Source organism: Aegilops tauschii, chromosome 2 (assembly GCF_002575655.3).
Source record: "Aegilops tauschii subsp. strangulata cultivar AL8/78 chromosome 2, Aet v6.0, whole genome shotgun sequence".
Taxonomy (NCBI): Eukaryota; Viridiplantae; Streptophyta; class Magnoliopsida; order Poales; family Poaceae; genus Aegilops; species Aegilops tauschii.
In genome coordinates, this window is record NC_053036.3 from 129,153,628 (window position 1) to 129,181,325 (window position 27,698).

The following is a 27,698-nucleotide window of genomic DNA, read 5'->3' on the forward strand; positions in this document are numbered from 1 at the left end:
GTGCAATAAGACGTACCAAGAATTATTATGGTATCCGGATACTTACGAGTTCGCCAGGGGCTTGTCCCGGGGCAACCACTCGTCGTCGCTATAGGCGGCCATCGTGGAGCAGTCCGGGAGGAGGGTCCTTCCCTTCTTGGACCCTTCGGCCTCCCCGGATGGGGCGGCATTCCTTTTCTTGTCCCCCCCCCCGGCTGGGGGGGAGAACTTTCCTCTGCCTCCTCCTCGTTTTCGTGGGAGGAGTGTGCCTCGGTGTTTTCGGACGATGAGTCCGATATAACCTTGCGCCGGAGACCCTTCCTGGTCCCCGTGGCCTTCTTCTTGGCCTTCTTCTCCGGCACCTCATAAGGCGCCGGAACCAGCATCTCCGTTAGGAGAGCATCTGCTGGATCTTCGGGCAGGGGAGCCGGACAATCGATCCGCTCCGCTGCCTCTACCCAGTCCTGTTAAATGGCGTGGAGGCTTAGATCCCGTGTGCAGTTATACTGTGGAAAAGAACATCTCATGTAATGTAAAAAGGCTTACCGGATTGCGCTGAGTCTGCGGTCCTCGGTAAGGGGAGGAGGTACCTCGGCACCCTTGAACAGCACCCTCCAGACGTCCTTGTGCGTTGTGTCGAAGAGCTCTCGCAGCGTCTGGTGCTCGTCCGGGTCGAACTCCCACAAATTGAATGCCCGTCTTTGACACGGGAGGATCCGGCGAAAGAGCATGACTTGGACCACATTGACGAGCTTGATTTTCTTGCTCATCATGTTTTTGACGCAGGTCTGGAGTCCGGTCAGCTCTACCGAGGAACCCCAGGATAGGCCCTTCTCTTTCCAGGAGGTGAGCCTCATGGGGATTCCGGGTCGAAATTTGGGGGCCGCCACCCAGTTGGTGTCGCGCGACGGTGATGTAGAACCACCCCGATTGCCACCCCTTTATGGTCTCCACATAGGAGCCTTCGAGCCAGGTGACGTTAGGCATTTTGCCCACCATGGCGCCTCCGCACTCTGCTTGCTGGCCGACCACCACCTTCGGTTTAACATTGAAGCTCTTCAGCCACAGGCCGAAGTGGGGCTTAATGCGGAGGAAGGCCTCGCACACGACGGTAAACGCCGAGATGTTGAGGATGAAATTGGGGGCCAGATTGTGAAAATCCAGCCTGTAGTAGAACATGAGCCCACGGACAAACGGGTGGAGGGGAAATCCCAGTCCGCGGACGAAGTGGGTAAGGAAAACCACCCTCTCATGCGGTTCTGGAGTAGGGACGATCTACCCCGCATCTGGTAGCCGGTGTGCGATATCTGCGGCCAAATATCCTGCTCCCCGTAGCTTTGTGATGTGCTCCTCCGTAACGGAGGAGACCATCCACTTGCCTCGCTCCGGACATGCTTGGAGTGGTTTGAGGAGGAAATGTGAATTTGGGTGCGGGAGCTCGAGTGCGCAAGAATGGATGAGCAAGGAGGAAGATGGCGTGGGCAAAAAGAGGAATCCCTGTCCCTTTATAAGGGCGGAGGAAACTATATGCCTCCCCACCTGCCTGGTAAATTTGCTTATTCCCCAAGCGCCGTAATTGATGGCGCGGTTGAGTTACCCACACCCGTATTGATGAGAATCCCGTGATAAAGGGACACGATCTCTGCTTTGACAAGACGTGCCAAGAAAACCGCCTCGCAATGTGTGCAGTAGCTGGTTGAGAAAAAACGGTTCGAATAATGACCGGGCCGTAATATGATGTCATGCTCCGAATGTGTCAGCAGGTTAGATTTGTGGAAATATTATTCTTTCTACGGTGGTATGTGGAATTTGTTTTGCAGAGCCGGACACTATCCTTGTGTTCAAAATCTTTTATGGAGTATTCGGAAGAGGAACCCGCCTTGCAATGCCGACGACAATCTGCGCGCCGGACTCATCGTCATTGAAGCCTGGTTCAGGGGCTACTGAGGGAGTCCTGGATTAAGGGGTCCTCGGACAGCCAGACTATATCCTTTAGCCGGATTGTTGGACTATGAAGATACAAGATTGAAGACTTCGTCCCGTGCCCGTATGGGACTCTCCTTGGCGTGGAAAGCAAGCTTGGCAATACGGATATGTAGATCTCCTCCCTTGTAACTGACTCTGTGTAACCCTAGCCCCCTCCGGTGTCTATATAAACCGGAGGGTTTAGTCCATAGGACAACAACGATCATACCATATGCTAGCTTCTAGGGTTTAGCCTCTACGATCTCGTGGTAGATCAACTCTTGTAATACTCATATCATCAAGATCAATCAAGCAGGAAGTAGGGTATTACCTCCATCGACAGGGCCCGAACCTGGGTAAACATCGTGTCCCCCGCCTCCTGTTACCATCCGCCTTAGACGCACAGTTCGGGACCCCCTACCCGAGATCCGCCGGTTTTGACACCGACAACGAGAGGAGAAGAGCGTGTCCACGTACCCTCGTAGATCGAAAGCGGAAGCATTTGACAATGTGGTTGATGTAGTCGAACTTCTTCTTGTTCCGATCAATCAAGCACCGAACGTACAGCACCTCCGAGTTCTGCACACGTTCAGCTCGATGACGTCCCTCGAACTCTTGATCCAGCAAAGTGTTGAGCGAGAGTTCCATCAGCACGATGGCGTGGTGATGGTGATGGTGAAGTGATCCGCTCAGGGCTTCGCCTAAGCACTACGTGAATATGGCTGGAGGCGTAAACTATGGAGGGGGGCGCCGTACACGGCTAACAATGTTTGTTGTGTGTTCTAGGCGCCCCCTCGCCAGTTATATATAGGTGGGAGGGGGAGGGGGACAGCCATGGGGTGCCCCAAGTAGGAGGAATCCTACTTGGGCGCCTTGTCCAATCCCCCCCCCCTTACCATCTTTTCCGGAGAGGGAAGGAAGGGGGAGAGAGGAGAGAAGGAAGGGGGAGGCCGAATTGCCTCTCCTTCCTTCTTTCTTCCCCTTCCTATTCAGCTAGTAAGGGGGGCACAGCAGCCCATGCAGGCTGCTGCGTTTCCCCTCTTGGCCCAATAGGGCCATATAGTTTGCTGGGGTAGCCCGGAACCCCTTCCCGTGACTCGATACATACTCGGTACACCCGGACCACTTCCGGTGTCCAAATACTATCGCCCTATATATCAATATTTACCCCTCGACCATTTCGAGACTCCTCGTCATGTCTATGATCTCATCCGGGACTCTGAACAACATTGGGTCACCAAATCACATAACTCATATAATACAAATTTGTCATCAAACGTTAAGCGTGCGGACCCTACAGGTTTGAGAACTATGTAGACATGACCGAGACACCTCTCCGGTCAATAACCAATAGCGGAACCTGGATGCTCATATTGGTTCCCACATATTCTACGAAGATCTTTACCGGTCGTACCGTAATGATAACATACGTTATTCCCTTTGTCATTGGTATGTTACTTGCCCGAGATTCGATTGTCGATATCGTCATACGTAGTTCAATCTCATTACCGTCAAGTCTCCTTACTCGTTCCGTAATGCATTATCCCGTAACTAACTCATTAGTCACATTGCTTGCAAGGCTTATAGTGATGTGCATTACCGAGAGGGCCCAGAGATACCTCTCCGATACACGGAGTGACAAATCCTAATCTTGATCTATGCCAACCCAAAAAACACCTTCGGAGACACCTGTAGAGCGTCTTTATAATCACCCAGTTACGTTGTGATGTTTGATAGCACACAATGTGTTCCTCTGGTATTCAGGAGTTGCATAATCTCATAGTCACAGGAATATGTATAAGTCATGAAGAAAGCAATAGCAATAAAAACTTAACGATCATAATGCTAAGCTAACGGATGGGTCTTGTCCATCACATCATTCTCTAATGATGTGATCCCGTTCATGAAATGACAACTCATGTCTATGGTCAGGAAACCTAACCAGCTTTGGTTAACGAGCTAGTCAAGTAGAGGCATACTAGGGACACTCTATTTTGTCTATGTATTCACACATGTACTAAGTTTCCGGTTAATACAATTCTAGCACGAATAATAAACATTTCTCATGATATAAGGAAATATAAATAACAACTTTATTATTGCCTCTAGGGCATATTTCCTTCAGTCTCCCACTTGCACTAGAGTCAATAATCTAGATACAGTGTAATGATTCTAACACCCATGGAGTCTTGGTGCTGATCATGTTTTGCTCGTGGAAGAGGCTTAGTCAACGGGTCTGCCACATTCAGATCCGTATGTATTTTGCAAATCCCCTATGTCTCCCTCCTTGACATGATCACGGATGGAGTTGAAGCGTCTCTTGATGTGTTTGGTTCTTTTGTGAAATCTGGATTCCTTCGCCAAGGCAATTGCTCCAGTATTGTCACAAAAGATTTTCATTGGGCCCGATGCACTAGGTATTACACCTAGATTTGCTGCTTCCGAAGCAGCTATGTACTCCGCTTCACACGTAGATCCCGCCATGATGCTTTGCTTGGAACTGCACCAACTGACAGCTCCACCATTCAATATAAATACGTATCCGGTTTGTGACTTAGAGTCATCCGGATCAGTGTCAAAGCTAGCATCAACGTAACCATTTATGACGAGCTCTTTGTCACCTCCATAAACGAGAAACATATCCTTAGTCCTTTTCAGGTACTTCAGGATGTTCTTGACCGCTTTCCAATGATCCACTCCTGGATTACTTTGGTACCTCCCTACTAGACTTATAACAAGGTACACATCAGGTCTGGTACACAGCATTGCATACATGATAGAACCTATGGCTGAGAGATAGGGAATGACTTTCATTTTCTCTCTATCTTCTGAAGTGGTCGGGCATTGAGTCTGACTGAACTTCACACCTTGTAACACTTGCAAGAACCCTTTCTTTGACTGATCCATTTTGAACTTCTTCAAAACTTTATCAAGGTATGTGCTTTGTGAAAGTCCAATTAAGCGTCTTGATCTATCTCTATTGATCTTGATGCCCAATATATAAGCACCTTCACCGAGGTCTTTCATTGAAGAACTCTTATTCAAGTATCCTTTTATGCTATCCAGAAATTCTATATCATTTCCAATCAACAATATGTCATCCACATATAATATTAGAAATGCTACAGAGCTCCCACCCACTTTCTTGTAAATACAGGCTTCTCCAAAAGTCAGTATAAAACCATATGCTTTGATCACTTAATCAAGGTGTATATTCCAACTCAGAGATGCTTGCACCAATCCATAAATGGATCGCTGGAGCTTGCACACTTTGTTAGCACCTTTAGGATCGACAAAACCTTCTGGTTGCATCATATACAACTCTTCTTTAAGAAATCCATTAAGGAATGCAGTTTTGACGTCCATTTGCCAGATTTCATAATCATAAAATGCGGCAATTGCTAACATGATTCGGACAGACTTAAGCATCGCTACGGGTGAGAAGGTCTCATCATAGTCAACTCCTTGAACTTGTCGAAAACCTTTCGCAATAAGTCGAGCAATGTTGATAGTAACATTACCATCAGCATCAGTCTTCTTCTTGAAGATCCATTTATTCTCTATGGCTGGCCGATCATCGGGCAAGTCAACCAAAGTCCATACTCTGTTCTCATACATGGATCCCATCTCAGATTTCATGGCCTCAAGCCATTTTGCAGAATCTGGGTCATCGCTTACTCATAGTTCGTAGGTTCATCATGGTCTAGTAACATAACTTCTAGAACAGGATTACCGTACCACTCTGGTGTGAAACGTGCTCTGGTTGACCTACGAGGTTCGGTAGTAACTTGATCCGAAGTTTCATGATCATTATTATTAGCTTCCTCACTAGTTGGTGTAGGCATCACGGGAACGGTTTTCTGTGATGAGGTACTTTCCAATTCGAGAGAAGGTACAACTACCTCATCAAGTTCTACTTTCCTCCCACTCACTTCTTTCGAGAGAAACTCCTTCTCTAGAAAGGATCCAATTCTTAGCAACAAAGATCTTTCCTTCAGATCTATGATAGAAGGTGTAACCAAGAGTTTCTTTTGGGTATCCTGTGAAGATGCACTTCTCCGATTGGGTTCGAGCTTATCAGGCTGAAGCTTTTTCACATAAGCATCGCAATCCCAAACTTTAAGAAACGACAGCTTTGGTTCTTGCCAAACCACAGTTCATACGGTGTCGTCTCAAGAGATTTAGATGGTTCCCTATTTAATGTGAATGCAGCTGTCTCTAATGCATAACCCCAAAATGATAGTGGTAAATCGGTAAGAGACATCATAGATCGCACCATATCCAATAAAGTACGGTTAAGACGTTCGGACAGACCATTACGCTGGGGTCTTCCAGGTGGCGTGAGTTGTGAAACTATTCCACATTGTTTTAAATGAAGGCCAAACTCATAACTCAAATATTCGGATCCGCGATCAGATCATAGAAACTTTATTTTCTTGTTACAGTGATTCTCTGAAAGTGCGTTATATCGACTAGAGGGGGTGAATAGGCGATTTTTATGAATTCTTCACTGAGGAATTTTAGGGTGAGGAAATTCCTAAGCGAAGAACGACTTGCAGCGGAATAAGTACTCAGATGCAAACATAACAGAACATAAGCATGGTCATCATGATGAAATGAAAACACGCACAGAGTACAGAAAGCGTAAACACAGGATAAACAGGAAGAAGACAAACAGACTGAAGAAATTAAACTGAGGAAATTGAGAAAGTCTTCATTCAAAGTCTTCAAACAGATATGAACACGTACACAACACAGTAATGAGGAAATGAAAGAGTTGAGGAAATAGAACCAGTTGGCTTGGTGAAGACAATGATTTGGTAGACCAGTTCCAACTGCTATGACAGTTGTACGTCTGGTTGGAGTGGCTAGGTATTTAAACCTGAGGACACACAGTCCTCACCGTATTCTCCTTGGGTAAGGTCACATAGACCTCGCCCAAACACTCGTAGTAAGTCTTCAGGTGACTTCCAAACCTTCACAAACTCGGTCACTCGGCGATCCACAATTTCCTCTTGTATGCTCAGACCATGACGCCTAATCGTCTGGAAGATGCACAGTCTTCAAAGGTAACAAGCGTCAGATCCACGCAGGATCAATCTCTTTAGTGATGCTCAATCACTTTGGGTTTGTAGGTGTTTGGGTTTGGGTTTTCCTCACTTGATGATTTTCGCTCAAAGTCCTCGGAGGATGGGATGCTCTCAAATGAGAAGTGTCAGTTTCTCTTGGAGCAGCCAACCAGCTAGTGGTTGTAGGGGGCGCATATTTATAGCCTAGGGAGCAGCCCAACATGATAAGACATAAATGCCCTTCAATGATATGACCGTTAGGTGGGTAGATATTTTGGGACAACTGGCGTGTAGCACAACAACAGTCGGAAATTTGAGGCTCAAATTCCTCAGAGCTATCATGATCCTCACTTGTAGGGAATCCGCACTGGCGAATTCCTAACTCCTCAGTCAGAATAAATTCCTCAGACACTAGAAGAACTTCGTCTCTGTCATTGAAGAAATTGACTGAACTGTATGAGATTTCCAATGGCTTCACTCGAAGGGATTGGTAGGTGTATGATTTTGAGATGAGCATCACTTGGAAATTTTTCCTTAGTATTTCCTCGACCCCCTTTAACAATACGGTGTTTCCTATGACTCAAGAAAGAGGAAATGAATCTACAAAAACAAAAGTCTTCACGCTTCATGTTCCTTGTTGAATACCAAGTCTTCATGGTCACACCAATTTCTTCACCTTCAAAGTCTTCAGAAAGTCTTCAGAAATCCAAAGTCTTCACTTGAAGACATTCATTTTTAGGGGTCAACTTTCTTTGTAAATATCAAACTCCTCATAGACTTATAGACCTGTGTACACTCGCAAACGCATCAGTCCCTTAACCTATAAGTCTTCAATACACCAAAATCACTAAGGGGCACTAGATGCACTTACATTCTCTCCGTTTTTGGTGATTGATGACAATATAGGTCAAGTTTTCAATGGGGATAAACATATGAAGTGTAAACACAAATATTGAGGAATTTGATTGCAAGATATAGAAGAACTCCCCCTGAAGTTGTGCATAGTGAGGAATTTGCTTTTGAAGCAATGCACACTTGAAGAGTAGAATCATGGAGATCTCCCCCTATATCTTGTAATTCATACACTCATTAACATATAATATGAAGAATTTGAAATGCATGACGAAATATGGTGACTGATGTAATTCAGCATGCGTGCATTAACATATATGAGGAAAAAGCATGCAGAAGAACACAACAAAAGTATCAGACTACCATCGGGTTTAAGTTTACAACTCGTTGCAGCAAAGTCTTCAAAAGAACGAGAGTTGTAACTTAGCAAAAAAAGCCCATATATAGACCCGCTTGAAGACTAACTCAAATTTCTACCCCTTTGTCATCGAATGACCAAAAGGATCGAAAAATGAGGACTAACGCCCCTGAAGAATATCATGTTGATGGAGGAGCGCCAGCGTTGTTGGGGTCGGTTGTTGAAGTAGGGCCTGCCACAGTGTCGTCCAAATCTTCATGCTCATCGGTGTCACGTGATGAAGAATATGAGCTGGCCACCAAGGAAGGAACTTTGAATTTCTTCGCTGGAGGTTGAGACCAGTCAAAGTCCTGCTTGAGACCCATTTGCTTCAGATCTTCTTCACCATACAGATGAGACAGAATAGTCCAGGTGCGACCGAAGACTTCATGGAGGTAGTAGTGGTTCTTCTTCACTGCATTGTGTGTAGCAGTCATGTTGTGAAGAATTGAACCAAACTGACGCTTAACCCATTTGTGTTTGCGATCGATCTTCTGGTGAAGACTAAGGAGAAGCTCATGATCAGTCATCACCCTTGGAGTTGTGCCTTGAGGATTTTGCTTTGAGGCACTGGTGGCAGAGTCATGAGTGGTAGAGTCATCATTGGTGGAGTAAGATGCAGCTTTGTGGAACTGACCATCCAATGGACGAATGCCTTCATCAATAACAGCAGTGGCCTTGCCCTTTTCATCGGATCAGGAAAATGTCCGTTTGAGGACTTTAATGGGGGGCAAGTAGCTGCCATGGTTGAGGGTGTCAGCCTTGTAGTTGAGTGAAGACCTTGTTCTGAGGAATCTCATAATCGAGGGAGCGTAAGGCTTCAACTCAAATGGAGATAATGCAACATTGGCCAGAGTCCTCATGAAGAAATCATGGTAGTTGACAGGAACGCCATGAATGATGTTGAAAAGCAGATTCTTCATGATGATAATGACCTCTTCTTCATTAGAGTCGTGGCCTTTGATTGGACTCAATGTCTTCGTCAGAATGCGATAGACAGTCCGTGGCACATAAGAAATTCCTTCACAAGGAAGTTGGTCCTTGGGGCTTCACCGGGCTTCAGTGGCTTCATCAACACTTGCATGTAGTGATCTGTAAGCGCAGGTTCATGGTATATACAACGAGCACCTTTAAGGGGAGGACTGATAGGCAGGGCATGAAGCAATTCAGAGGCCTGTGCTTTGAAATGATTATTCTCTGTCATCCAATCCAACACCCAAGAGTTCACATCTGTAGCATCTCCTGTGATGTGCAGTGCTGCATAGAATTGAAGAATTAGCTCTTCATTACAATCGCAAATGTCAGTGCAAAAGCTGAGCAGTACAGCATCATGAAGAACGCTGAGGACTGGGTGAAGCAAGGCAGTGATTCCATGTCCACCTGAGGAATGTGCTCATGGTCGAAGACTTTGTCCTTGTTGAAAAGCAGCGAAGAATAGAAGTTGGCTTGGCTGGCAATCCAGAAATGCTTCTTTCCAAGATGAGCAGTCATATGGGTTGTACTTCGTGAAGAACACATGCTCGTGGAAGAAGTCATCAGCCTTGATGTTTTGCTTCTTGGAGAAAGGATCCTTTGGCTTGGGATGAGGACTGTCAGTCAATTGCATCACAACCTCAGAAATCGCAGTCTCAGGAACCACAGGCTGAGGAATTTCAGTTTCTTCTTCAGTTGCAGAATGGTTCTTCAATTCTTCAACAGCTTGTTCATCAGCACTAGTGGCTGGAATTTCTTCATGAATAGATGGAGTGGTGTGAGGTTCTTCAGAGCCCATTTGAACTTCAGTATGCACTGGGGACTGAGGAATTTGTTACAGAGGAGTGAACAAGGGAGAATTGGGGTGACTTTCCCAAAAGTCATCATTCATCACTGGTGTTGTGCTCCCAATGTCCACATCCTCGTCTTCATCACTTAATTCTTCAACGCCTGCTGTGAACTAAGGCATGGGCGATGAGACAATTGGAGTTGAAGGGATTGTATCCACTTCAATTTCATCGTCCAACTGCTCTGAAGAAGCAGCAGAAGGAACATCTTCATCGGATCCACTTGGGATCACATATTCTTCACCAAAAGGAACGAGTTCCTTTTATGGCATGCATGAGACTGGAACAACATTGATAGGATTCTCAAAAGAGCTTGTCAATTCCTTCATCTTCTTCGGAGCTGAAGATTCTGATGATTGCTTTCCTTTTCTTCACTGATGCACGCTCCGCAGCTTTGGTCTTCTTAGCTTCTGATGCAAAAGGAAGAATTGGACTTGCTGTAGGTGCAGGAGGAGCAGAGGAAATTGGTTCATTTTCTTCAGGCACAACTGATGCAGTTGCCCTGGCATGGTCAGTTTCTTCAGGCACAGCGGTTGAAGCTTCAGCTGGCCTGACCATTTTCATCAGGCCCAACACTAGAGGTTGCCCTGGCAGTTTCATCAGCGGTTGGAATGCAGTCATCAGCCCTGGCACTAGCAGTTTCATCAGCAGCCTGATTTTCATCAGCGGTGCTGGCACATTCTTTAGTCGGCTGAGCAGACGCTTCAGCCTGAGGAATTTCTTGTTGCGATGGTGCTGCAACATTGGTAGTGAATTTCTCAGTTAACTTCACAAACCTGACTTTGGCTCCAAGCCAGTCAGCATAGTAGCGAACAAATTCATCACTTAGATTCTTGATCTCTGATTGCAGAGCTACAAGTTCTTCAGGTGAAAGCTTCAAGACGTTTTGCTTCAGAAAGCACTCTTTCTTGTATTGTGCTTTCTTCACCTTCCTCCCCTGTTCATATTTCCATTTCTTCTCACCAATGAAGGCAGTCAACATATGACTTTGACCAGGAGTGAGGTTCATCTCAGCCAGAGGTGTATTGGGGTCCTTGTGCCACAAGTCGATGAAATTGAGGATCAACTTTGGATCCAACATCAATGGCACATTACTGCCTTTGGCTCTAGCGGCCCTTTGCAGTCTATCTCTGATGATTTCAATGAGTTCCTCATCATCAGCTTCGTCTTCATCAGACGGCACTTGGAAGGCGACCTGCTTCTTGTGAGGACTTGGTCGAGAACCGCGTCCAGCAGTGGTCTTAGTCTTCAGCAGAGTGGGGCCAGTTGAGAAATGCGGAAGAGCTGAAGAACTTGCAGAGGCTCCTGAGGTAATAGAGATGCCTGTTGTCCTTTGGCACGAGGCGAGATGCACAGGCGCTGAGGATTTGGAAGGAGGAGCTGAGGACTTTGGAGGAGCTAGTGTAGCTTGAGGAATTTGCTGTGAGGGCTTTGCTGAGCTGGGCCGTGAGGGCATTCTAGATGAGCTTGGCTGTGAGGACATTGGTGCAGAAGCCTTGGGCTTGTGTGCAGGCTTCTTGGGCATGGCCTTCTTAGGATCGCTAGCAGAGGCCTCAACAGTTGCAGCAGCAGAATCTTCATTGAATTTCTTCACTGCTTCTTTTGCCACTTTGGCCAGCTTTGCTTGACGCTTGGCACATTCCTTTGGAAATTCTTCACCTCTTCTGATGCTAGAGGGATCAGCTTGTTGACCAGGTTCCATTGGAGGTCTTGGGCATGGAGGGTGTACAGCAAATTTCTTCATGTACTTAGGAGTTACATATCTGTAATCCCTCCATTCTCTAGCCCATCTCCTCTCAATCTTCTGAATGCACTTTGCGCTCATTCTTTGTTTCCTCAGGGGGTGTGTAGTACCCTACATAAATGTCATCAGGGATCTCAAACGCAGTGTTGACTTCAGGTTTCTCTCGTCCCTTCTGAGGTTTCTTTCCGTCAGCCATTTTCTTGAGCTGAGGAATCTGAGCAATAGAATTCTCTGAAGAGGTATGCAACTTTTCTTCGAGGAAAGCTGCAAATGAGTTAAGTTGATGAAAACCTAGTGATTCAGCAGTGGACATGTGTACCTATTAACATAATATAGTTGCGAAGAATTTGGAGAGGTCATATGCGTTCTCAGAAGTTTTTGCAAAAAGAACAAGTTTGAGGAATTTGACCAGACGTGTCTTCAGGAATTTCACTCAGATTGAAAATCCACACAACTGAGGAATCTTGAAGAAAAATGTTGCTTAGGGAAACAGATCAAGAACAGATGTTGTGTGAGGTGTTTAGTGTGTGAGGATTTGAAGAATAAACACCTTTTGAAGATTTTGTAGAAATCATCAGAATCAACAAGGGCAGTAAAAGTAACTTTTAATTACCCTTGACGAAGAACACAACGAACTGTGAAGTGTAGGTTTAGAAGTTCGTCAGTTCAGATTTTCCACGCCCTAACTTGGCAGTGGAAGATAGCTACGGCGGCGGCAGCGGAGTGAAGAAATCCGTGGCTGGCGCGAGTACGACGGCGACGAGGTCGAGGCAGCGAAGCTCTATCTCACCGGCGACGATGGAAGTAGTGGTGGTGCTAGGTTTCGAGAGCTCGAGCGAGGGAGTGAGGTCGAGCGCAGTAAAGACGAAGTGAGGAGGGGAGGGGTATCTATAGACAAGGTGAAAAGCCGCTCGCCCGAGGAAATTGGACGAACGTGCCCCTGATCCTTCTCATTCACGTATGTGTCACCAACGTACTGAGAGGTGGCGATCGTGCGAGATTGTGGGTGAATGGATAAATCCATCATGGAATGTGGAACGGTTTGAGCGGCAAAAACCAAAAATTCGGATAAGATAATTTTAATGTTTCATTCGCTAATTCTTCAGCTAACAAGGACACAATGAAGATTTTGAACGAGTTTCAAATAGAACGCTTATGAAGAATTTGTGAGTAGACTGGGTTGAGTTTAGCATAGAGGGGGAAGGGTCCGATCACATTCACTTAGCAGAAAAAATGACTTGAAGAAAAAGCAATAAATGAATGTTGTATAGGACTTAAACTCATATAAATATATATAGCCAATGAAGAACAACAACGGAAAGAGTGAAGACATCAAAAAGTTGAAGAAATTGAGCAACTGAGGAATTTCAAAAATGAAGAGAAACTCAAATTGAAGATTTTCAACTTTTGGTGGTGGCGTGACCCACCGTATAAGAATGATGATTTCAGACACCGCGTACAATTGTCGTAGGGCTCTGAGAATCAAATTCTTTGTTAATTTCTTCACACTTAGAGTGTTAGTATTCATTGATTGAAGAAAAACATTTCTTTGTGTGTTGCACATCTAAGTCATCAATTTTGAATAAGTGTTAGGATGTGTGTCCTTTTCAAAGGACATTCGAAGATTCTGGGGTATTTAGCTCACACCTCAACTTGCTAAATCTCTTCTCATCCAAGGGCTTTGTGAGGTATCGGCTAGCTGTTCTTTAGTATTCACATGCTCAATAGAGATGTCGCCCTTCAACACATGATCACGAAGAAAATGATGATGAATCTGAATGTGCTTTGTCTTCGAGTGCTGAACTTGGTTATGAGCAATCTTGATGGCACTCTCATTGGCACAGTAGGGAGCCACATTCTTCATGTTGACGCCGTGGTACTTGAGGGTTTGCTTCATCCATAGCAATTGAGCACAGCAAGAACCAGCAGCAATGTACTCAGCTTCAGCAGTAGACAATGATACGCAGTTCTGTTTCTTCGAGGACCAACAGACCAAGGATCCTCCGAGGAAATGGCATGTGCCTGATGTTGACTTGCAGTCCACACGATCACCAGCATAGTCAGAGTCTGATTATCCAATGAGATCAAAAGCCAAGCCCTTGGGATACCATAATCCAAGTGTTGGTGTGTGAGCTAGATATCGAAGAATATGCTTCACAGCCTTATGGTGTGATTCCTTCGGTGTAGCTTGAAATCGGGCACACATGCAAACACTAAGCATAATATCTGGCCTAGATGCACATAAATACAATAAAGAGCCAATCATGGAGCGGATACCTTTTGATCGAAGTCAATACCATTTTCTTCTGTGCATAGATGGCCATTTGTGGGCATAGAGATTTTGAAGCCTTTGCAATCTTGCATGATGAATTTCCTCAATACATCCTTGAGGTATTTCTCTTGAGATATGAATATGCCATTGCGCTATTGACGAATTTGAAGACCTAAGAAGAATTTCAATTCTCCCATCATAGACATTTGATATTCTTCACTCATCATATAGGCAAATTCATCACTATAATGTTGGTCAGTACAGCCAAAGATAATATCATCAACATATATTTGGCAAATGAATAATTCATCATCATAGGTTTTGGTGAAAAGAGTTGGGTCAAGTGAACCGGGTTCGAAGCCTTTCTTCATGAGGAATTCCTTCAAAGTATCATACCACACCCGAGGGGTCTGCCTGAGGCCATAGAGGGCCTTATTGAGTCTGAAGACTTTGGCAGGATGCTTTGGATCTTCAAAACCAGGGGGTTGAGCAACATATACTTCTTCCTCAAGCTTACCATTGAGGAATGCACTTTTCACATCCATTTGATATAAGATGATATTATTATGGTTAGCATAAGCAAGTAATATGCGAATAGCCTCAAGTCTAGAAACAGGTGCAAAAGTTTCATCGAAGTCAATTCCTTCAACCTGTGTGTAGCCTTGAGCTACAAGCCGTGCCTTATTCCTCACAACAAGGCCATTTTTGTCTTGCTTGTTGTGATAGATCCATTTTGTGCCGATGATATTGTGCTTGCGGGGATCTGGACGTTTGACCAGTTCCCAAACGTTGTTGAGCTCGAATTGATGTAATTCCTCTTGCATAGCTTGAATCCACCCAGGCTCCAAAAATGCTTCATCCACCTTAGTGGGCTCTGTGACAGAGACAAAAGCAAAGTGCCCACAAAAGTTAGACAAATGTGAAGCTTTTGAGCGTGTGAGAGGACCTGGTGCATTGATGTCGCTGACGATTTTCTCAATCTGCACTTCATTTGCAACGCAAGGATGAGCGGGTTGTCGTCGTGGAATTGGATCAACATTTTCTTGAGCACCATTTTCCTCAGGTGCATCAGCATGATGTTCTTCACGTTCTGGAATGACTTCTTCAGCAGATTCTTCGGTAGGAATGACATCCTCAGTAGCTTTGAACTTGATGGTTTCCTCAGGTGATTTTCATCTAGCACAGGACGTAGGTGCTCTCTTTGCGAGCCATTAGTTTCATCGAACCGCACATCTACAGTTTCAACAACTTTGTGGTGAACATTGTTGAAGACTCTCTAGGTGTGCGAGTCCTTTCCATAACCAAGCATAATACCTTCATGTGCTTTAGGTGCAAATTTAGAATTGTGATGAGGATCTCTAATCCAACATTTAGCACCGAAGACTTTGAAATAACTCACATTGGGTTTCTTGTCAGTGAGGAGTTCATATGCAGTCTTCTTGAACAATTTGTGAAGATATACCCTGTTGATGATGTGGCATGCAGTATCAATTGCCTCAATCCAGAAATGACGAGGCGTCTTGTATTCATCAAGCATAGTGTGAGCCATCTCAACAAGAGTCCTGTTCTTGCGCTCCATGATGCCATTCTACCGAGGAGTATAAGGAGCAGATAACTCATGAGTAATACCAAGTTCATCAAGATAGTCCTCAAGACCAGTATTCTTGAACTCAGTTCCATTGTCACTTTTGATGTGCTTTATCATCACACCGAAGTTGGTTGAAGCCCTCAAGGAAAATCATTTGAAGACTTCCTGCACTTCACGTTTGTAAGTGACAATATGCACCCATGTGTAACGAGAGTAATCATCAACAATAACAAAGCCATATAGAGAGGCTTCATTAGTGAATGCAGAATAATGGTTAGGACCAAAGAGATCCATGTGAAGCAATTCAAATGGTCGAGTGGTAGTCATGATAGTCTTTGCTGGATGCTTGGCCTTGGTCATCTTTCCAGCTTCATAGGCTCCGCACAGGTGATCCTTGAGGAATTTGACATTCTCAATGCCAATGACATGCTTCTTCTTCGCGAGCGTGTGCAAGTTCCTCATGCCAGCATGACAAAGTCGTCGATGCCATAGCTAGCGTTCTGAAGCTTTTGCAAGTAGACATATAGCTGGTTGTGGTCCTATAGAGAAATCAACAATATACAGGTCTCCTCTCCTAAAGCCTTCGAAGACTTTGGAATGGTCAGCTTCCATGATCACAACACAACGATACTGTCGGATGTGGGGTTCCGGCAAACCCTTAAGGTTCGAACACTGGGGTGCGCGTGAAGCCTTTCCCTCCTACCGATCTACGCCCTAGCTTGCTAAGATCTCGCGGACGAACTCGAAGAACTCGCAACACAAAGAGACACGGGATTTATACTAGTTCGGGCCACCATTGTGGTGTAATACCCTACTCCAGTGTGGTGGTGGTGGATTGCCTCTTGGGCTGATGATGAACAGTACAGAGGGAAGAACATCCTCCTGAGGTTGAGGTGTTCTTGTGCTTTACTAGCTTGTGTGTCGAGGATGGAGTGGATCTAGTCCAAGATGAGATGCCTACTACTACGGTGGCTAGACCTATTTACAGGGGCTCTGGTCCTCTTCCCAAATATTGAGCGGGAAGGGAGCCAACAACGGCGGGCAAATTTAAAGGGGGACAGCTAGTACAAGCTATCCTGACAAAAGCGATATTCGTGTGCGAAAAGCTCTGGTGGCGACGCCGTCTTGGGCTCCATGATGACCTCCGTCTTGCCGTTCTGCTGGTCTTGGTCTCGTTGCACCGATATAGCAACCTTTGCCTGATGCCTCGCTACTCCACGCCTGCGCCTGCTTCCTTAACACCAAAGAGGAAACAAGGACACTGCGCGCGCTGGCGCCCGCCTGGTGCCGATCGTCACGGCTCACGTCACGAGAGCCTCGTGAGGTTTGCCCCGCCTTGATATCTCCGCTCCTCGTGAGCCTGCCTGACTAGGCCACTCCCGAGGAGGTCTTGCGTCGTCCGCCTCGCAAGGCTTGGCCCCTCGCGAGGGTCTTGGATGCCTTGTCGATGAAGATGGGCCGTACGGCCTGCTGGCTTAGCCACGCCGTGGGCGGCAGGCATGCAAGCCTGGGGACCCCCCGTTCCCAGAACGCCGACAGTAGCCCCCGGGCCCAAGGTGCGCTCGGGCTTGGCTTCGCGGCGAAGCCAAGGGTCAAGTTCGGAGCGCCACGGGCCCCAAAAGCCTGCGGCCTCGGTTGACGCATGGCGGTTGATTGGACGTGGGCGTCTCCGGTTCCCCACGCTGCCTCGGCAACTGCTCGACTTGACAAGCCCCTGCGACATGCCAGGAAAACCATCATTACCTGCGATCGTGGGAGGCGCCGGTTGGCCTTCTCTTGCTATAAATGGGGAGGGGGCGGAGCCCCCGTCGCCCATCTCTTCCTGGCTCGCTTGCTTCTTCCTCCTCGCTCCACTGCTAACAACAATGGCGCCCATCAGAAGGTTCTCCGCTGAAGAGAAGGGAAAGGCCCCTCGCGATGATCCGGGGCCACTTCCGCCGAAGAAGAGGTCGGTCCACCGCCGTGATGAAACGGCGATGCTGGTGGTGACGAGGCCTTGGTGTGAGCGGCCTCCTCCAGGGTATCCACTACCCCTGTATGCCCGAGCCGAGTGCTCAAGAGAACGGAGCGACGAGCAGCGTCACCCGCGCCGCGCCCGGGGTCGCTGCACCACGGGGGCACGCGCTGTCGCCCCCGGAATCCACGCCGCGGACTCCTCGCGCGAGCTGGTGCTGTGGGCGCCGATGCCTCCAAGCTCTTGGATCTGCTTCCCGCGGTTCTTCTCCGACGTGATGCCCCCGAGAGGGCCTCTCGAGCTCTGGTTAAAGCACGCTGACTGCAGCGCTCCAGCGACCGGAGCAGAGATCGAAGCGGTCCCCACCGGCAAGATCTTCATGACTCGTGGCTGGGGCGAGATCGCGTGGGTCTGCCGCGTGAGGGGCGCCCTCGTGATCCACTTTGAGTTCGACGGCGTCTCCACGCTCTTCTTCAAGGTCTTCGATGCGGAGGGCCGCCGCCTGGAGTGCTGCTCCGGAGAGGAGCGTGAGGCTGACGTGCGTTCCGCTCGCGGCCACTCCAGCAGCAGCAGCCCTTGGGAGTCCAGCAGTTCTCCTGAGCTCTATGAGACTCCAGAGACGAGCGACGACAGCTACGTGCCCCCGAGCTCTCGCCGCGCTTGGAGCAGAGCTGCAGCGTCCGGCCACTGCCGCCGCTGATCTGGATGGGGTTGGCGCCGGCCTCCCGTGGCCCACTGTTGATGATGGCGTCCGCCACGGGAGGGTGTAGATAGAATTCCCCTTAGTTTTAGCTTTTGTTCCCTGCGAAGAGTCATGAAGTACCCCGTGGGGGCATGTGAGGGTCTATAATGTCTTTTGTGCTTATCTTCCCTGTTATGAAAATTTGGTGAACGCATGTCCCAATAAGGCTCGGTCCCCCCTTTCTCTCCTCGCAATAGCTTGTTGCTCTACGCTGACAGGTCCCGGTCCCCAGGTAGGCTACAGCCGTCGCTGGTATGCCAGGTCGCGTGCCGTGGTCAAGGCCAGGAGGTGTGCGGCCCGAGGTCCAGTAAGAGCCCCTGAGGCGCGATGCTCAGGAGGTCCCCCTTCGCACTCAAGCAGCCATGGTAAGGCAAGAAAGGGAGTTGACGTGGCCGTAAGGGGGTTGCGGCAAGGCGAGGGTGGCCGTCAGGCCCCAACATTTAGCCGATCTGAGGGCGAGACTGATCTTGTTGACTTAACGGCGATTCCTGATGGTGCGCTAGGCCTGCGCGCCAACTCGTGTGGTATAACTAGGCCAACTCGTATGAGTTTCCCTCCCCCCGTGCTCTCCTTAGTGCTCTACGTCCTCAGGTCCCGGCCCTCGAGCGAGCTTAGCCGCCGCTGGTATGCCAGGTCGCGATGCCGTGGTCAAGGCCAGGGGGTGAGGGCTGGAGAGCCAGTAAGAGCTCCTAAGTCGCGATGCTCACGAGCCCTCCTTTTAACGCGCAAGCGAATTGCACGAGAGAAAAGGAGACTCACAGTGCCACCTGCTATCCTCCCCATGGGATCCCTGTGAACAGGCACAAGAAGAAACACGGTCTGCCGTTATAGCCGCCAGCCTGCTACTGGTTGCTCTGGATGAAGTGGGGGCACTGAGGGCCTGGTGAGGTGACGTGTGCAGGGCGTGCCGCGAGCCAGAGCTCGACCGCTCAGATTTGTCGACGTGGCAGGGACGGACCCATGCACCAGCACCGTGCCTGTAAGGAGGCCCCGTGGGAGGCGATGATCGAGCAGGTGATAGCCGTAGGTAGGTTAATCATGGAAAGCAGATCAGCTTAGGTAAATGCAGGAAGATACATGCCACTGGGTCCGGCCCGAGCGGCTTGGGATGATGCATCCCGAGGGGCGCCCCCAGCGAGGTAAGCTAAAGTCATAAGCAAAGGGATACATGCCATAGGGATGGACCCATGTGGCCTGGGAATGATGCAGCCCGAGGGGCGCTCCCAGCTAAACGAGCTTGGAAGATGTCACCTGGTTCTGTAGACGAAGTAGAGTTGGTGCAGCTGAAGGCGTGCGTCGAAGGAGTGACTCTTCATGAGCCACCGGAGCCCTGAGCCTCGGGAGGCTCTGGGGGCTCGGGAGGTTCCTTGAAGACCGTCTCCATTTCCTCCAGGACGGCGTGGTACCTCGCCTCCTGAGCCGCAGGACACGCCGCATGTTGCGGTGATAGGCCGACGCCACGCTCGGCAAGCCGAAGGGCATGTGAACGTAGCTGTGTGGCGGGCCCTCGCAGCGGCCCACACGTGAAGGCCAGAAGCGCTCCTGAGATGCGGCCCTGTTGAGCCCGGGGACGTCGATGCAGACACGCAGCCCAGCATCCTCGCCAGGATGGGGAGCTGCGCCTCGTGAGCGGCTGTCGCCACGAATGGCTCTTGCGTCTTGCAGTTCCTGGGTGGTCTTGGTGATGAACTCCTGAGTGGTGGGCAGTCCTTGCCCTGTGCTCTCCTGAGGGACACGTGCCGCGAAGCACGCCTCCAAGTGGTGCCCAAACGCCTCCCTCGTGAGGTTGGCAAGGTCCGAGGCCCTCCAGAAGAGAGCCCCCGAGCCCTGTCCGAGGAGGGCGCCGGGCGTGCCTTCCTATGCGATGGAGGGAAGCGCCCCTGGGATGGACACTGATCCTGGTGAGGCTCCTGCTACGTCGCCATCCTCCTGAGGTCCTGCGCGGCGCAACTACTTCTTCTTGGGGATGGCCTCCGGAGGGCCCTCAGTCCTGCTGTCGGGATCGTTGATTGCTGCAGCCTGGAAGGCGCGCTCAAGGGAGCACACCGCATCTCTTTCTTCACATGGGTCCGTGATGATTCCGCCGCTTCCCGGCATCTTGAGGACGTTGTAGCCGTGGTGGGTGACTGCCATGAACTTGGCCAGGGCTGGATACCCGAGGATGGCGTTGTACGGCAGGCGGATGTGCGCGACGTCGAAGTCGATGAGCTCGGTGCGGTAATTCTTGCGCTCTCCGAAGGTGACAGGCAGGTGGACCTGTCCTATCAGTGTGGTGGAACCGTCGGTCACTCCTGAGAAAGGTTTGGTAGGCTGGAGCTGCTCATATGGCACTTGGAGATTGTCGAACGTGCCGACGGACAGGACGTTGAGCCCTGCGCCACCGTCGATGAAGCTCTTGGTAACCTGCACATTGCTGATGACTGGGGAACACAACATCGGGAGGGCGCTGGCGGTGGCTGCGCACTTGAGCCGATCTGCCGAGTTAAAGGTGATGGCGCATTGGGACCACTTGAGCGGGCGCGTGGCCTCGAGCTTGGGGAGCACTGCGTTCACCTCGCGAGCGAACTGTTTGAAGATGCGCTGAGAGGCTGGGGCCTGGGCGCCGCCCAAGATGCATGCGATTGCACGTGGCTCCTGGAAGCCCCCGGCCCCCTCGTCCTGATGATGGTCGTCGTTCCTTCTTGGTGGCGGCAGCGGGGGAAGACCGGCGTTGCCTTGGGGGCGATCCTCGCGAGGCTGGTCCCTCCAGGCGCCCTCGCGAGGATGGTCCTGCCAGCGGTCCTCACGAGGCCTGTCGCGCCATTCCTGGCGCAGGCCACGGTCGTCCCAGCGTCCGCCTCCACGTCCTCCTCCATGGCCGTAGCCCCGGTAGCTGCGCTCGGGGCGTCGACCGAAGCGTCCTTCTCGTATGGCTCTGAGCTCTTGACAGTCGCTGGTGTTGTGGGTGTTCAGGTTGTGGAAGGCGCAGAACGGTCGGCTGTTCTTGGATGACTCGGGCTGATCTCTGCCCCGCTTGGTCTCGGGCTCCTTGCGCTTCACGTCCTTGGCCTTGGCCTTCTTCTCCTCCACTCCTGCAGCTGGCAGTTCGAGGAGACAGAGGCGCCCCTCCTCGGCTCTTGCGCACTTGGTCGCCAGGTTGAACAGCTCCTGAGATGTGCAGAGCTCCTCGTGGATAGCGAGCTCTTCCTTCATCTTGACATCACAGACGCCGTCAGAGAACGCGGAGATGATGGCCTCGTCCGTGACCTTGGGGATCTTGAGGCGAGTGTTGTTGAACCGCTGGATGTACTTCTGGAGGGTCTCTCCTGGTTGTTGCTTGATGCGGCGAAGGTCACCCGCGGCTGGCGGGCGGTCGCGAGTGCCCTGGAAGTTGGTGACGAAGCGGTCGCGCATCTCGTCCCAGGAGGAGATCGAGCCGTGCTGCAGGTTCAGGAGCCAGGAGCGGGCTCCATCCTTGAGAGCCATGGGAAACCAGTTCGCCATGACTTTCTCATCGCCGTTGGCTGCTTCGATGCTCAGCTCGTAGAGCTGCAGGAACTCCGCGGGGTCCGCGGTGTCGTCGTAGCGAGGAGGCAGATCCGGCTTGAACTTGCCTGGCCAGGTTACGCTGCGCAGCTCGGGGGTGAAGGCGCGACAGCCAGCCGTGGTCGCTGGGGGCCGCTTCGGAGGTGGAGCTTGGTCTTGATACGGTCCGCGCGGCGCCGCCGCGGGCGGTGCGCGGTCTTGATGAGGTGGTGCGGGGAGCGCGGGTGCAGCTTCTCGCGGCCGGGGGATTTCTTGGCAGTTGCTCTCTTCGCGTGCGGGCACCGGGCGTGGTGGATCACGCCGCGGAACCGCGCGCCTTGGTGCCAAGGCACCTTCTTGGGGCAGAGGTGGTGGAGGCGCGCCATGAGCCTCGTCGCCCGTGGGTGGCTGAGGGTGAGGTAGAGAGATGGACGGTGCCGGGGAGCCCCTTGCGGCACGGACGAGCTCGGTGACGCGGTCGAGCCACTCCTCATAGAGGTCGTCGACTGGGTGGTAGCGCAGGAGTTCGTTCGTCGCGAGGAGCGCGGCCCGCGCCTCCATGGGAGCGCGGCGTGCATGAGACGAAGAACCGTCCGGGGTCAGCGATGGAGTGGCGGTGCGGCCGTCCTGCCGCACCGATGGATGCAGCAAGGATGCCTGCTGCTTGTTCCCCGCCGGGCCAGTGGCAGCGTTGGCGGCGGGAGACAGAGACCGACGAGGTGGCCCGCCGACGGGAGCCGTCTGAGCAACGCGGGCGGTGAGGGCAGCCTGACGCTCAGCCCGAGCACGGCGAGCGTCCGCCATGGAGACGACGGAGCGACGGAGCGACGAACTGATGGAAGGGAAGCTACGGCGCACCCCTACCTAGCGCGCCAAATGTCGGATGTGGGGTTTGGACAAACCCTTAAGGTTCGAACACTGGGGTGTGCGCGAAGCCTTTCCCTCCAACCGATCTGCGCCCTAGCTCGCTAAGATCTCGCGGACGAACTCGACGAACTCGCAACACAAAGAGAAACGGGATTTATACTAGTTCGGGCCACTGTTGTGGTGTAATACCCTACTCCAGTGTGGTGGTGGTGGATTGCCTCTTGGGCTGATGATGAACAGTACAGAGGGAAGAACGGCCTCCCGAGGTTGAGGTGTTCTTGTGCTTTACTAGCTTGTGCGTCGAGGATGGAGTGGATCCAGTCCAAGATGAGATGCCTACTACTACGGTGGCTAGACCTATTTATAGGGTCCCTGGTCCTCTTCCCAAATATTGAGCGGGAAGGGAGCCAACAACGGCGGGCAAATTTAAAGGGGGACAGCTAGTACAAGCTATCCTGACAAAAGCGGTGTTCGCCCGCGAAAAGCTCTGGTGGTGACGCTGTCTTGGGCTCCATGATGACCTCCGTCTTGCCGTCCTGCTGGTCTTCGTCTCGTTGCACCGATATAGCAACCTTTGCCTGATGCCTCGCTACTCCTCGCATGCGCCTGCTTCCTTAACACCAAAGAGGAAAGAAGGACGCTGCGCGCGCTGGCGCCCGCCTGGCGCCGATAGTCACGGCTCACGTCACGAGAGCCTCGTGAGGTTTGCCCCGCCTTGATATCTCCGCTCCTCGTGAGCCTGCCTGACTAGGCCATTCTTGAGGAGGTTTTGCATCGTCCGCCTCACGAGGCTTGGCCCCTCGCGAGGGTCTTGGATGCCTTGTCGATGAAGATGGGTCGTACGGCCTGCTGGCTTAGCCACGCCGTGGGCCGCAGGCAGGCAAGTCTGGGGACCCCCGTTCCCAGAACGCCGACAGATACCTGCCAAAGATAACAACCATCTCAAGATCACAAAGCATTGAGACTGACATGAGGTGGAATCCTAAGGACTCGACAAGCATGACTTTGTCCATGTGCCGATCCTGAGATCGTAACCTTACCTAGACCCAATACCTTGCTTTTTTCCTTTGTCGGCGTAGGTGATATGCTTCAGATGTGATGGAGATAAGGGAGCGTCCACCAATAGATTCTTTTCACCAGTCATGTGATTTGTACATCCACTATCAAGGACCCACTCAGTGCCTTTGGGTTTACCATCCTGCACATGAATTAGTGCAGCTTACGAACTCATATACTTCATCAGTGAAGAATATGGCATCAATTTCATGAGATCAATTTCATCAAGCAATAGAACAGATAAAGCAGTAGGAGGACGTGAGAAATGAAAGTTCATTTCTTCATGATTAGCTTGCGTCCTTTCAAGCATATTCAGGTCTCCAGCAAATTCTTCAGACGTTTAAGTTCATCTGGAGACATGTCCCTGCATAAGAGATTAGTTCTTTTTCTTCACCACTCACATCTGAAGGGGTGGCAAAGAGTTCATCATTCTGCGAGCTCCATAAGATAAAGGTGGCATAGAAGCCAGTCCACTTCGTTTCACATAAGAGGAGTTAGGGTAAGCATATGAATAAGCAGAAAAATTCTTCGAGGACTTATGCACATATGGTTAGAAGAATAATGCTCATATTCATAGCCCTTAGATCTTCCCTGCGAGACAGAAGTGTTAGCACGATGATGTTCATATGAGGACTTTGATCCTTTTAAGGAATTTGATCCATGTGAGGAATTTGGTCCATATGAGGATTTGGATCCATATGAAGAATTTGGTCCATATGAAGAATTTGATCTGGGGTTCCTATTCTTCACAGGTGGTGTCATGATGACATTCACCTGAAGACTTTCAAGGAACCTTTTGGGAACCCAGATTTTCTTCATAGGGGAACCATTCCTGCAGTTAGTGCCAACATATCTAGCAAATACTTCACCATTCTGATTTTTGAACAGCTTATAATTTGAGTCAAATGACTCATCAGTAGAATGAGGAGATTCACAAGTAAAGCCAGATAGAGTAGATGGATCTACTCGAGGTCCCTTTGCAGCAACCCATGAGGTTTTGGGGTACTGCTCAGGCTTCCAGTATGTTCCATCAGCGTTGAGTTTCCTCTCAAAGGCAATACCCTCTTTCCTAGGGTTCCTGTTGAGAATCTGCTTTTTAAGCACATCACAAAGAGCCTGATGCCCTTTGAGGCTTTTGTACATGCCTGTCATATACAATTCCTTCAGCCCTGCATCGTCAGTGACACTAGCAATATCCTCAGATGAGGAGTTAGTGATAGCACAGACAAGTGAAGAATTTGTAGCATTTGAAGCATTTGAACATTCAGGTGAATAATTAGCAGATTCACGTTCAATGCACTTCAAACATGGAGGAATGAATTCTTCCTGAGCAGCGCTGATTTGTTGAGCAAGTAATGAATCACGCTCCTTCTGAAGATCTTCATAACTCTCTCTTAGCTTCTCAAGATCTTGCTTTCTTTGAAGGAATTCATAAGAAAGCTTCTCATGATCAGATAACAGAGTGTTATGATGACTTTGAAGATTATCAAACTTAGTCTGAACTTTCTGAAGACTTTCAGTCAAAGTTTTAGTGAGATCCATTTCTTCACCCAACATATCATCACTTTTGTCTAGCATGTTTTGAACCTTTTCAAAAGCCTTTTGTTGTTTGACAGCAATCTTAGCAAGTTTAGAGTAGCTAGGCTTGAGTTTTTCATCAGATTCATCCTTGCTTGATTCAGAGGAGGGATATTTGAGTACCTTAGCACCCATTTCCATGAAGCAATAGGTGGGAGCGTAATCATCATCGCCTTCGTCAGCCTTGTTGGTGAAGCCATTTTCTTCGGAGTTGAAGATGGACTTGCTGACGAACGCAGTAGTGAGGGCTAGGCTCGCCACACCAGATTCTGACTCCTCAGATGCCTCCTCTTCCTCATATTCCTCAAATTCATCTTCAGAGTCCATCTCCTTGCCAATGAATGCCTGAGCCTTCTTAGAGCTGCTCTTCTTGTGAGATGAAGACTTTGAGGATTTCGATGATGAAGACTTTGAAGATTTCTTCTTCTTCTTTGAGTCATCAGAACTATAATCCTTGTATTTCTTCTTCTTTGATTCCTTTTCCCAATGAGGACAATCTTGAATGTAGTGACCAGGTTTCTTGCATTTGTGGCATAGCCTCTTCTTGTAGTCACGGGATGAGGAATGATCACTTCTTGAGGATTTTCCAAAGCGACCACACCTTGAGAACTTCTGGAATTTCTTCACGAGCATTGCTAGCTCCTGACTCAGTTCTTCAGGATCACCAAGGCTGCTACCAGAGTCTTCACCTTCAGATTCAGACACTGCCTTGGCCTTCAGGGCGCGTGATCTGCCATAGCTCGGACCATAGAGATCTCTCTTCTCAGCAAGCTGGAACTCATGAGTGTTTAGCCTTTCGAGGATATCAGCGGGATCAAGTGACTTGTAGTCTCCACGTTCTTGTATCATCAATGCCAGAGTATCAAATGAGGAATCAAGCGATCTCAGCAATTTCTTCACCACCTCATGGTCGGTGATGTTAGTGGCACCAAGTGCTTGAAGCGCATTTGAGATGTCAGTGAGGCGATCGAAGGTTTGCTGAACATTTTCATTGTCGAGTCTTTTGAAGTGACTGAAGAGATTGCAAAGAACGTCAACTCGAGAGTCACGCTGAATTGAGACTCCTTCATTTACTTTGGACAGCCTATCGCAGATAAGCTTAGCAGTTTCCAAAGCACTCACTCTGCCATACTGCCCTTTACTCACATTCCCACATATGATGTTCTTCGCTTGAGAATCGAGTTGCTTGAATCTCTTCACATCAGCAGCACTCACAGAAGGTGTGACAGAGGGAACACCATTTTCCACAACATACCAGAGATCGTTATCAATTGCCTCCAGATGCATTCGCATCTTGTTCTTCCAGTAGGGGTATTTGATGCGTCTCCATTGTATCTACTTTTCCAAACACTTTTGCCCTTGTTTTGGACTCTAACTTGCATGATTTGAATGGAACTAACCCGGACTGACGCTGTTTTCAGCAGACTTTCCATGGTGTTATTTATGTGCAGAAACAAAAGTTCTCGGAATGACCTGAAACTCCACGGAACATATTTTTGGAAAACATTAAAAATACTAGAAGAAGAATCCACGTCAGGGGGCCCACACCCTGCCCACGAGGGTGGGCGCGCGCCTGCCCCCCTGGGCGCGCCCCCTGCCTCGTGGGCCCCCTGATGGTCCACCGACCTCAACTCCAACTCCATATATTCACTTTCGGGGAGAAAAAACCCAGAAAGAAGGATTCATCGCGTTTTACGATACCGAGCCTCCGCCAAGCCCTAAAACCTCTCGGGAGGGCTAATCTGGAGTCCGTTCGGGGCTCCGGGGAGGGGAATCCGTCACCGTCGTCATCATCAACCATCCTCCATCACCAATTTCATCATGCTCACCGCCGTGCGTGAGTAATTCCATCGTAGGCTTGCTGGACGGTGATGGGTTGGATGAGATCTATCATGTAATCGAGTTAGTTTTGTTAGGGTTTGATCCCTAGTATCCACTATGTTATGAGATTGATGTTGCTATGACTTTGCTATGCTTAATGCTTGTCACTAGGGCCCGAGTGCCATGATTTCGGTCTGAACCTATTATGTTTTCATGAATATATGTGAGTTCTTGATCCTATCTTGCAAGTCTATAGTCACCTACTATGTGTTATGATCCGGCAACCCCAAACTGCCATCTAGCTCTGCATTTGATTCACCTTCTGTTTTAAGTAAGCTTGTGACACCTAAACCTGCTTCTGCTATTAATTCTGATATGTCGCATGTTATTGATGATGCCACTTCTGCTATGCATGATAATTATGATGAAACTACTTCTATGCTTGATACTACTGTGCCACTTGGTGAATTTCTTGATGAACAACTTGCTA